This window comes from Notamacropus eugenii, chromosome 1 (assembly GCF_028372415.1).
Source record: "Notamacropus eugenii isolate mMacEug1 chromosome 1, mMacEug1.pri_v2, whole genome shotgun sequence".
Classification (NCBI taxonomy): Eukaryota; Metazoa; Chordata; class Mammalia; order Diprotodontia; family Macropodidae; genus Notamacropus; species Notamacropus eugenii.
Window position 1 is genome coordinate 531,801,224 of NC_092872.1, and position 12,553 is coordinate 531,813,776.

Below are 12,553 nucleotides of genomic sequence, written 5' to 3' on the forward strand. Positions count from 1 at the left end.
GGGATTTCTGGGCTACCACCTTGAAAGTCCCCATAATAATTATATCTTTCTATTTTTATTGAATTGTTTCAATCATGTCTAACTCTTCATAACCCCATTTGGGGTTTTCTTGGCAAAGATACTGGAGCGGTTTGTCATTTCCTTCTTCAGCTTATTTTACAGATGAGGAAATGGAGTCAAACAAGGTTAAGTGACTTGTCCAGGGTCACACAGCAAATAAGTATCTGAGGCCAGATTTGAACTCAAGAAGATGAGTCTTTCTGACTCCAGACCCAGTGTTCTACACACTGTGCCATCAAGTGCCCAATAGTTTATCTATACACATACGTATGTGCATATATACATACATATACCTATACATCCGTGTGTGTATATAGTATTAGCATGTATGTTTGTATATATACTATGTAGGCATGTATGTACATGTGTATAAACGCATATATGTTATGTATTAGGAAACCAGACACTTTGGGCATCTTAACCCTCACTAAACATCTTATTTTTTGAGGGATAATTTCTCTCTGGTTTTCTTTCTCTCTAAAAATTTTATCTGAAGAGCTTATTTCTCAGAGTTTCTCTCAGAACAATCAATATTTTTGCCCCTTTCTACAAATAAAATTGCCCACATCCAAAACAGATACCATTTCACAACTAAATGACCTCTAAGATCTCATCAGTTTAAACAATCTATGTGACTTGAGGTTATTAACCATTTGTTTGGTAAAAGACAAAACCCAGTGTTTTTGACCAAATTCAACGTTCTTTTTACTTGTTTTTTAAAATCATATTATATATACAGACATAGTCAAAATACAGAGATTTATGTTTAAAATTTGATTTTGCCATGGCCAGGGCTATGTTTAGGTGATTGAAAAACCCTGGGACTGAACCACTTAAGTTCTGTCCTCTTAGCCAAGCCAGTTGGCTAAATGGTTGGTCTGATTAACTGTGTAGAAATGGTCCATTAACAATGGCTGAAAGAAATAAATTGGCTGCACCAAGACTAATTCTCATGGAGGACATGCATTGCCTATGGTTGCCTGCACAGACCAAGGGGAGTAAAGAGTGGAGACAGTTGTCTGGATAATTCCAACCCCAAGGCTTGGGATGCAGGGCTTGAATTGTCTCAATAGGCTATCAGCAGATAAATAGACCAATTCTCCATTTCTCACTTCATGTGTAGGTACAGCTTTACTATCTTTTAAAGGAGACACTTTCTGGGCACAAACAACTTGAGAATGAAGAGAAATTAACCTTCCCCAGGCAGCAGCAGTAAACAGATAAAGCAAGCTAAGACATATAAAATATGTGACTTTGTGTTAGAGGCATAGGTAAGAAAAACCAAATCAATTGTTTCTTCAAGACAATTAAGCCATACTCTGAGGCAAACCAGAAAAATGCAGTTTTTTTCTTTTCCCCTTCTCGTTACTGCATTGCAAAATTTAAAAGGCTGCCTATCTGTGAAAGCAGCAGTTAGAACAGTACAGAATGGAAAGCTAATCTATGAGCTAACTACAGTATTTCAAAAATGCATCTTCAAGGGAAGTATTAATACCTCCCATCTATAAAGTGCCTTTTTTTTTTTTTTTGCTTTCACTCAGGTCTCACTTAATCTAGATAACATAGCCTGTGAGTCTCAGAAAGAGTTAATTTGTTATCCCAAATTTATATAAATGATAAGTGACGAGAGACTGGGCTAGAATTTGGGTCTTCTGATTCTTGATCTAGTACTCTCTCCACTACATTGCAGGCCCTCCCATGAAAACAATTTGCCTCCTAAAGAATTTTGCTTTCTACTTAGCCTTCTCTTTTGTTTTTCCATAAAGTGGCCAGTCAAGTGAAGTTCCCATCTTCATCATAAAGAACTTCAACCTCAGCCTGAATGCAATTGACATGATCAGTCCAGTCGGAAGTGCCAGCCTTGTCTTAAATGAGCTTACCTCTGAGACCAGTGACCTCAATTAAAAATTATTAACACCTAATGAATCGCTTTAAGATTTGTAAGCCATTTTGCATACAGTAGTATCTCACTTGAGCCTGAGAACAATCCTGTGATGCAGTTACTGGAGTTAAGCCTACACACATTTTATAAAGAAGGAGACTTGTGGGAGCCTGGGGAGTTTAAATGCAATGCTCATGGTCACACAGTCAGTGAGTGCCTGAGGTGGGATTTGAACCAACACTTTTTTGATTCCCAGTTCAGCTCATAATTCTAGTCTCAGCCCAGATACTGATGAGCTGTGTAGCCTGGGGCTTCTGCTTCAAGATCTCAGACTTCTGACACCAATGTGCCTTAAGGGGAAAGGAAAGCCTTAGAAGGTACTCTCAAGGACACAACTTCACAGATCCCGTGGCATAGATTCATCATTGTCAAATCCCTTTCGCGATCAGTGCTCAAGACAGGCAGCTCAGCAGCAGGGCCTAGAACATGAGATCCTCCCGCCCCCTTTCCCAGGGGAACACTATCAGGATAGAAATAACAGAGTCATAGACACAAGAGGAAAGACATTCATAGAGAGACATTCAATCTTCATCCTCCATGATGATGCCCCCACCTCATCTCCAACTTTCTTCTTCTCCAAGGACAACCATAAAGCAAAGGGATTAAGGTCAGTCTCACAAACAGAAATGGTAAAAGCTCAGACTAGCCCTGATTTTCTAGGCTAGCTGCCACTGCAGGGGCAAGGCTGGGATACCCCTCAAAGCTATTGACTCTGTTGCCTTCTGGCTGCAGCACATTTCCTACTCTGTTAATATCCTATGTCTCATCTATAAAATGGGGGTAGATATATTTGCCTCATCTACTTTATGGGGTCATGAGGAGGATGAAATAAAGTCCAAAAGGCAAGGTGGTGAGACAGGACACTAGGTTTGGAATCTGAAAAACTAGGTCGGGTTTCCAGCTTTGCCACTTAAGACCTTTGCAAACGTGGGCAAAAGTTCTTTAAATCCTTCCCCATCTCAAGTCCCAGCTAAAGTCCTACTTTTTACAGAAAGCCTACCCCAGTGCCCTCTAATTCTAACGTTCTCCCTCTACTAGTTATATACAATTTATCATGATATGTACATAAACATATTATATATCTATATAGATAGCTTCTGTTTGTACTTAGTTGTTTCAGCATTGTCTCCTCCTCTAGACTGTGAACTCCTTGAGAACAGGGACAATCTTTTGCCTTTCTCTGTCCCTTCTAGCACTTACCATAGTGCCTGGCATATGGTAGAGGTTTAATAACTATTTAACTAACTGACCCACCTGCAAAATGGGAATGATACAGCACCTGTCCTGAATATGCTGAAAATGCTATTATGAGGATGGTGTATGTTACTATCTTTCTAGACCTCAGTGGGAGGAGGGGAAGAGTAGGACTTGATAGGCTATGGGATCCCTTCTATTTCTAACTCTTTAATGCTTCGTTCCAGCCTAGAAGGATCTATTAGATTTCATGTTCCTCTGGAATAGTCTTTAAGAACTCAGGGTTACCTTGGTGACATAAAAGTCACTGGAGTAAGACATTAGTGTAGGACAGGGCTGAGGAACCTGCAGCCTAGAGGCCACATGTGGCCATATAGGTCATCAAACATGGCCCTGGAGTCAGTTAAGGGCAACACTTGAGGACCTAGAGGGTCACAGGTTCCCCACCCCTGCTGTAGGATATACCTAGAAGGAGGCACCATGGAATAATGAGAAGACTGTTTGCTGGAGTCATACCTAGGCTCAGCCGCTGCCTCTAACACTTCCCGTCAGCCTGACTATAAGTGAACTCTCTGAGTCCCAGTTTTCTGATCTATAAAATGATGATAATAATACCTACAGCTTCTCCCCTAGAATGCTTACACAATTCAAATGGGCTAATTGATGGAAAACACTTTGCCAAATTTAAAGTGCTACGTAAATGTCAGTTATTTCTATAAAAGATTACAGTTCCAAAAGTGTTTTTGGCAACCTTAACATCCAGCAGTCATTTTATGAGTGCCATCTAGTATCTTTCTTTTATTCAGTATTCTCCTTCTCCCTGTACCCTCCAACTTTCTCCCACACTAAGCTTTTTAGAGTATGCCTGTGCCTATCTCTGCAGTCCATCCTCTTTCATTCACCAGTCCACTCATTGCTTCTTGTTGCTGCTTTTTCTGGGCCAACTGGCCCATGTTAACAGCTGATGGGTGGCCGGGGTCGAGGTCAACCAGAGAGGTCAATCTAAATGCCTCAATCCTTTAGGCTGCTGTCATCCTCCAAGGGGTCACGTGGGTACTGACCATTTAACTCTAAATATTTGTTAAGTACCTAACATGTGCCAGGCAATATGCTTACAAGCTAGGGATACAGGACAAAGAATTTAAAAAGTTACTCACAATAAACTTACATTCTAATGGGAGAGACAAGAACATATGAAAATAAAAACCATGTAAATATAGAGCAAATAAATGCATATGTGTATGTTTCTAAATTATATGAAGAGCCATACATGTATACAAATACACACACAATGTAGTTAAATATAAGGCAGTTTGGAGGGGAGGGCCCAGTTATTAGGGGGACAAGTAAGACTTTATGTAGAAAATGGTGACTAAGTGATTCTTTAAAGGAAGAAAGAGGTGGCTCCATGGGCTGGATGGAGAAGCAAGGGAGAAGTAAGCTCATTCCAGGCATGTGGGATGGCCAGTGCAGGGAACCAGGAAATGGAATGTTGTGAATGAGGAAAGCCAGGAGGCATAGCGATGCCCAATGAGGCTGTAAAGGTAGTCTGGGGACAGGCTGGGTTGTATTTTATTGTAGGGTCCTTTAGGAAGCACTGACACTGGAGTTGCATTAGGGAGTCTCATGATCAGATCTATGACTAAAGAAAATTACTCTGGCAGCAGTGTAGAGAATGGTCACCAAACACATATTACACACACACACACACACACACACACACACACACACACACACACTCATATGCACATATATATATTTGTGTGTTTAATGTGTGTATGTATGTGTACATGTTTATGCATTATGTATACGCATATATAGGTGTATGTATATGTGTATATGTGTATGTGTATTGCATATGCATATAGACAGTGCTTTACAAAGGAGTATACATGCATACATACATGTTACACTCTCCCCTCCATTAGAATATAAACTATGTGCAAGCAGAGACTGTGTATTTGACTTTGTATCCTCAGCACCCAGAAAAGTCCATTGCACATAATTAAACATACCAGTGGACTTGTGCTCTCAAGGCATTCAGTGGTATAATGATAGAGCCCTGGGCCAAAAGACAGTTCAAATTCAGGCTCACACATTTATGAGCTGTGTGACCCTGGATAAGTCACTTAACCTGTGTCTGCCTCAGTTTCCTTAACTATAAAATGGAGATAATAATAGCACTTCACAAGGTTGTTGTAAGCCTCAAATGAGACAACATTAGTAAAGCACGTAACATCGTTCCTGGCACATACCAGGCACTTGAAAATTGCTTGTTCCCTTTCTCTTCCCTTCATCAATATGGATGTTTCTTCCAACAATTCAGATGGCAACTCATAAAAGTCTGCATATCCAGTGTGACTCTCATACACGTCCTTCCTTAATTTGCCATAGAGGGTTCATCAAAAATAGTAGAGGCCTCTCTCATTATCTCCTGGTTTTGTGACAGAACCAGTGAATACCAGCCTTGCTCACAATCTGGGCTTAATAAATGGTTTTCCCCCCAAATTTAAATGGAATACAAAGTGCTCTTGACATATTTGATGCTCACACAGTGCAGCAGCTGCTATCTTCATTTTATAGATGAGTAAACTGAGGCACAGAGGATCAAGTGAGACAATGTACATCCAAAGCACTTTGTATTCAATCCAGCAAATGTTTCCTTAAATTCCTCCTGTGTTCCAGTCACTCTACTGGGCTCTGGAGATATAAACACAAACATACCTGAGGTCCAACAGCTATTAAACGGCTAAGGTAGGCTTCAAACTCAGGTGTCCAGAAAACAAATACTCTTTCCTGGACAGTACCAGCCTTTCTTGCACATAAGTCAGCCCCAGGCAAGGCTACGGAGCCAGCACAAAGTGAATTTTCAACACCTTTCTGGTTCTGTCACTACTTTTCCAGGATTTTTAAAATTTCCGTCAGTGACCAGTATTTCTCATGTGATGCAAACCCCACCCTGTTGTATGGGAAGAGACCTGCAGAGCTGAAACAAAGCTGAGAAAAGCCTATGCCATATCCTTGGGAGAAAATGTCATGCGCATTAAAAATTGCACAGGGAACAAGAGTAGAAATAGACACCTCCCTGCACCTGCCACACACACACACACACACACACACACACACACACACACACACACACACACCAGATTTGCCATAGACTTTCTCAACATCTGAGAAAAGATCCTCCTTTCATTGTGTTGGCCTAAGATTGTACTTACCTGTTTGCCTATCTGAGACTTCTGAATACTAGTGGCCACAAATGTTTTTAATCAACTTGGCCATAATTAGCCCACACTTTTGAAGATTAAAAAAAAAACATAATTTCTCCCTCATCCCATTCTTCCTTCAACTTTCCCCATTTTTGTTTATAGGTCATCACCCAATGTCCCAGTTTCACCACCTTGGGGCCCTTCTGGACCCTTTCCTTGATTTTTACATCAAGCTGTCCCATCTTTTCAGTTGCCTGTCTCCCACATTTCTGGTGTCTGTTCTCTTTATCCCACTCATACCCTAGGTCCTGGTCATTTTCACCTCTCACCTGGACCAGTACAATCATTAATTGGTCTCCTGGCCTCCAGTTTCTCCCTTTGTCAATCCATTTTCTACACAGTTGCCAAAGTAATCTCACTAAAACTTAGTTCTGACAGCATCACCTCCCTCCTCCATCTAAATTGGCACCCTAGGGTCTCTCGAATAAAACACAAACTCCTCAGAGGAGATAACAAGAAATAAAGGTAATAAAAAATAAGAGATACCTATAAAAATATAAAGCAAAATAGAAATTCTTCCTCCAGTCATTTAAAGTTATCTATAACTTGGCTTACAATTATCTTTCAAATGTCATTTTATTTTACTTGCCTGATACTTAGTCATGTCAATCAGTAAATAAACATTTATTAAGTGCCTGCTAGGTGCCAGGCACTGAGCTAAATTCTGGAATTACAAAGAAAGGCAAAAGATAGTCCCTGTTCTCAAAAATTTCCCAGTACAATGGGAGAGAAAATATACAAATAGATTCAAACAATATAGATACAATGTAAATTGTAGATAATCAACAGAGAGAAGATGCCAACCCTGATGGGCAGCAGAAAAGGGTCCTTGGGGTAGCTAGATGGCACAGTAAATATAGCACCAGTCCTGGATTCAGGAAGACCTGAGTTTAAATCTGGCCTTAAATACTTGACATTAACTAGCTGGGTGACCTTGGGTAAGTCATTTAACCCCAATGACCTAGCCTTCCCCTCTCAAAAAAAAAAAAAACAAACAAAGAAAAGGTTACTTGCAGAAGGTAGGTTTTTAGTTGAGACTTAAAAGAAGCTGGGGACCCAAGAGGTAGAGATGAGGGGAGAGAGTGTTTTAGGCATGGGAGACAGCCGGTGACAATGCCCAAAAGTGAAGAGATGGAATTTCTGGATGTCCGTCAAACACAACATTCCTTTTCCTTTTCTATGCCTTTGCACAAGCAATGCCCCTGCCTAGAATGCCTTCTGTCCTCCTTCCTGCCTCATAGAATCCCTTTGTTATTATGGTTTTTCAATCATTTTTCAATCGTGTCTCTGGGTGACCCCACTTGACAGATACTGAAGTGGTTTGCATTTCCTTTTCCAGATCATTTTAGAAATGAGGAAGTCAGGGCAAACAGGGTTAAGTGACTTGCCTAGGGTCATGCAGCTAGTAAGTGTCTGAGACTAGATTTGAAATTGGGAAGAGAAGTCTTCCAGACTCCAGGACTGCCACTCTCCACTGTGCCACCTAACTGCCCCATTATGTGCTCAACACAGTGTCAAACTCTTGAAGTTACTAATAAAAAAGCAAGACACTCGTTGATCACGTTCCGATGGAGGAAAGAACACACATAGAAAGTTTCAGCCACAAGTCAGACAGAAAGGTCCCTTGGTGGCAAAGCAGATGGTAATGTATCTTCTTTAATGTCATTTCCATTGACAAAACTATATGAATTTCTGATGCTGAACCATTTAACAGTGCCAGGGACTTTGTTGTTTAGAGAACTTCCTCCTCTGGGTCTTCATGGTTGTGGTTGCTGAAGAGGTTAATACCCATAGGGAGAGGTGTCAGATCTCATCTCCATAGCAGCTGTCTCTCAGAATGATGGCTTCTGGGACAGGGTTGGAAGCAAATCTGGGCTCTAGGGGTGGAGTGGGAAGAACCCTGGGCTGGGAACCAAGACATCTGGGTTTTTCTACTTCTACTATTTTTAATAACCGTAGCCAACTTATCCTGTCTGGACCTCAGTTTCCAATCTATACATTGAAGGGAGTATGCTAACAGATGTCAAAGGTACCCTCCAATGTTTTAATTTTGTGTTCTTGTCACAATGTCTTGCTGCTTTAATTCAGCTAAATCACTATTTAATAAGTGTGTTCTATGTACCAGACTTTATGCTAGATGTGGAGATATAGAAAGGCAAAAAATAAGTATACATGTACATATATACATATATAATGTATAAGTATGCGTACATACATATGTATATATACATATCTATATATATGCATGCATATACATTTTGTCTTCATATCCTAGAACTAGCATATATGTTAATTTACATGCATGTACATATGTGTACATATAGGAGTAAATATATATCCATATATACAAAGGAGAGACACTCTCCATGCATACATATGTGTGTATGTATATTATATTCATATACATAGAAAGAACAGAGGAACTCTCCATATGTAAATTGTATGTTGTGGGGGGTGGTATTCTCTGTCCCCAAAGATCTTACATTCCTCTGGAGGGTGGAGTGGGGTTGGTTATAACCTGCACTCTGATGAGGAAATAGAAAATATTTTAAAAGTAGTTCAATAGAGAGGCTGTGTTGATACAGAAGGGAAGAAGAAAGTATTTGTGTAACAGATGGCACCTAAGCTGTGCTTTGAAAAAAAAGCTAAGGATTCTAAGCTGGCAGGCACAGTAGATAGCACTCTGGGCCTGGAGTCAGGAAGACCTGGATTCAAATTCAGCCTCAGACGCTTACTAGCTGTGTGAATCTGGGCAAGTCACTTAACCCTGTTTGCCTCGGTTTCCTTATTTTTAAAATGAACTTCAGAGGGAACTGGCAAACCAATCTCATCAGTATATGACATGAAAACCCCAAATGGGGCAACAGTCAGACATGATTGAAATAACTGAATGAGAACAACATACACAAAGTAAATGTTTAAAAATGCTTCTTCATGTATTTATACTATGATGTTTAAGGGGTGAGAGATGGGGGGGGGGTTCCTGAATAGGTTAATGTTAAATAGTAATAAATAACTTCCATATGTATGTGCTTCTTTTCCTTATAACAAACAGGTGGTTGAGCTTCTCTCCATTTTACATACGGGTAACTTGGCCCAGAAATTTTAAATAACTTGGTCAGTTACCTAGCTAATAATTGACCAAATTAAGACTCAAATATGGGGTGTTCCAAACCCACTGCTATTTCTATAATTCCATGATGTATCTCAGATCATTCAGCATTAGCCCTTTTCCCATCTTGCGAATTACATTTCCTCATCACAAGGTCTTTATTGACTTGAGTTATACAGATAATTTAAGCCACATAGATCAGAATTTAGGGATTATTCAATACACAGTCTTTTACAGAGTTTGTGTTTGTTGTGATAGTGCCATGTTGAATCCAATCCTTGAGGTGTTGGAGCACATGACCAATGACTCAGAATTGGAAGCCTGATGTGAAACTTATGAATGGTAGCAGTCCTATGCTGCCATTCTAGGAAATAATGAAATATGAATTGAGATGAAGATTCCCACAGCCTAAGCCATGGCACACTTCTCAGGGGAACAGTACCTTGAGAAGGTGATGAAGGTCTGGCCGTGAGATGTTCAGGAAAGGACAGTTTAGCAGCAGAGGCCTGAGAGTCAAGGTGACCTTTTCCTAGAATCTGTAATTCGCCTGGGAAACTCTTTGGTATAAAGGACCATGTCTGATGATTCAAAGGCTAAAACTTTGAAGTGACTCCTAAGTGGCAGGAGCTAGTTAAGTCATACAATGTTAGAGCTAGAAGGGATCATAGACATAATCTAGTCTTCCATCATGCCCTCTTTCTTCAGATAAGGAAAAAGCAAGACTCATGTTTCCTGATTCTCAATCTTGTGTTTTTGTCACTAGACACCAAACTGGGCTGCAAGCCTTCTCAGCATCTGGCAAGTCACTGATCAATCAACCAAAACCCTTTTATAGGATCATTGATTTAGAACTGTCAAGGACCTTAGGGCCGTTGAGCTCAAATCCCTCCTTATGGTTGAGAAACTGAGGCCAAGGTCCTACAGAGGCAGTGCTGGCATTTGAAGCTAGGTCCTCTGATTTCATATTCAGTGCTCTTTCCACTGCACCATACTCTCTCCCCTCCAAAAGCACCCTATGGGCACCTATCCTTCTAAAGCATAGTTCAGGAGCTACCACTTTTGTGTTTCCCCTCAACAATCATCCACTGAACTCCTTAAATTCTTTCCAAAGGCATTTACTCTAAAGGCTTGGCAAGAATAGAAGTTGCAAAGCATGTGTTCAGGAACATGTGTGGCCAAGGTAACTCATAACTCCAGAACTGCTGGGTCTCAGTATCCTTTCCTTCTCTGAAGCAATTTTGTCAAGTTTGTTGGAGAGTATGGCACTGGTGATGGATGAGTCGCTCGATTGCCCAGCTGGGCGTCTGCTCCAAGGGTGCAGGATCTTAGCTGGAGAGGCCAATCTGTTGCTAGGCTCAGTCATCAGATTGGCTACAGAGCTGGCTGGGCTGGATCAGAAAGGCCATTCTGCTGCTCCACTGGACCAGGGAGTGCACTCAGCTCCTGGGGTTCTTCCCAGGGTGAGGTATCTCTGTTAGATGGGGAGATCTGCTGAATCCCCTGGATTTACTCTTGCTGTCTTCATCACCTCAAGCTTTTGGCTCATCCACGTATTCTGGCAGCGGAGCATTTCTTCTTTTAAGTCAAGGGTAATAACCATTGAGGTAGGAATGATAGATACTTCTCTCTGATTCCCCAGGACCTTAGCTCTGATCTTTGTCAGTGAGAAAACTCTGGCTTTTCCTATTTGATGACTCTTTCCAGTATAGACCAAGTATCCTCAGAGAGGGACTCTACCTTCTCTTATAGTGATCACCCAGTTACACTTCTCAGTTTCCGGCTGAGATCTTATCCTATTGTATGGCTCAGGATAACATTACTGAAGCAGTCTGTGCACTGTAGCGAGTTCACTATTTCACTATTTCTTCAAATACAGCTTGAGGTAGTTAAGTCTGAAACTCTTAAGACAAGAAGAGCTGTCTACTTTTATATCTAAAAGCATTTCCCCTTTGCATTTCAGTCTGTTTTTGTCCATTCCAACCTTCAGCTCTGCTGAAGTCTCAAGGTGGCACACCTTTATATCTCATGTTTCTGCTCTTTAGTCGATCAACAAACATTTATTAACAGCCTATACCAGGTACTAAGCTAATTACTGAGGAAACTGGACAAAAGAGCCCCTGAGAGTGTCCCTGCCCTCAGGAAGGCACATTCTGTCTGAGACAATAAGTAAATCTACAGCTACATTCAAAATAGGTACAGTATGGTAGCAGGAGAAAGGCACTAACCGATGAGAGCATTAGGAAAGTCCTCCTATTGAATGGTCTACCACAGTGGGCTGGGGACAGGGGCAAGGAGTCATATTAAGACAGGGTAAAAATGGGACCCAATCTTCCAGAAGACTGCAGGGTAGCACTGTACAGAGCAGCCCCAGTGTGACCAGAATACAAAGTGGAAGAGGATGGCCATGCTTGCATTGCATACACACAGCGTATTACATCCATATACAATTGCATATTGATGGATGTGGCAAACACAACTTTATATGTCTGCCACGGCCCAAATGACCTTTCCGATTCCCCGAGTTAAAGGGACCATTATTTATCTTTATGTACAGCTTCCCATGACAGGGCCGCATGATAAAGCCCCCAGACACTTTGATGAAGTAAATAATTTAGCCCCATCCATAATCACTTGCCTTTCCTACGTCCTAATGTCTTTCCAGGGATCTTGCCACGCAATCAACAACACGGTGAGTCCCTTATTGATGAGACAGGAGCAACATAAACTTTATATAGGATCTTAAATGAATCCAAGGACATGGGAGTTTTAAATAAGAATAATATGCCTGAAAGATCTCCTCCCCCATAAGGAACTGAGGCTGTGTCTCTGGCACAGATCTGGTTCATTCCATGAGGATATTTAGCTTTGGGGGAGGGGTGGAGGCTCTTCCTTCTAGGAGCACTTTCTTTATTGCCTCTCTGGCTCGTGTCATGCCCCTTTGTCTATTTTGCAGAAATATGGAAAAGAGAACTC

At 41.1% G+C, this 12,553-nt stretch overlaps 1 protein-coding gene and 1 pseudogene across 1 annotated transcript in view; one reads left to right on the forward strand and one right to left on the reverse strand.

Moving 5' to 3' along the window:
* Nucleotides 1-12,553, reverse strand: part of LOC140520247 (ALK tyrosine kinase receptor-like) — a 505,219-nt gene that overhangs the window by 335,984 nt on the left and 156,682 nt on the right. The gene's annotated exons all lie outside the window — the stretch shown is intronic.
* The window catches only part of LOC140529724 (nascent polypeptide-associated complex subunit alpha pseudogene), a 71,039-nt pseudogene continuing 69,325 nt past the window's right edge, over nt 10,840-12,553 (forward strand).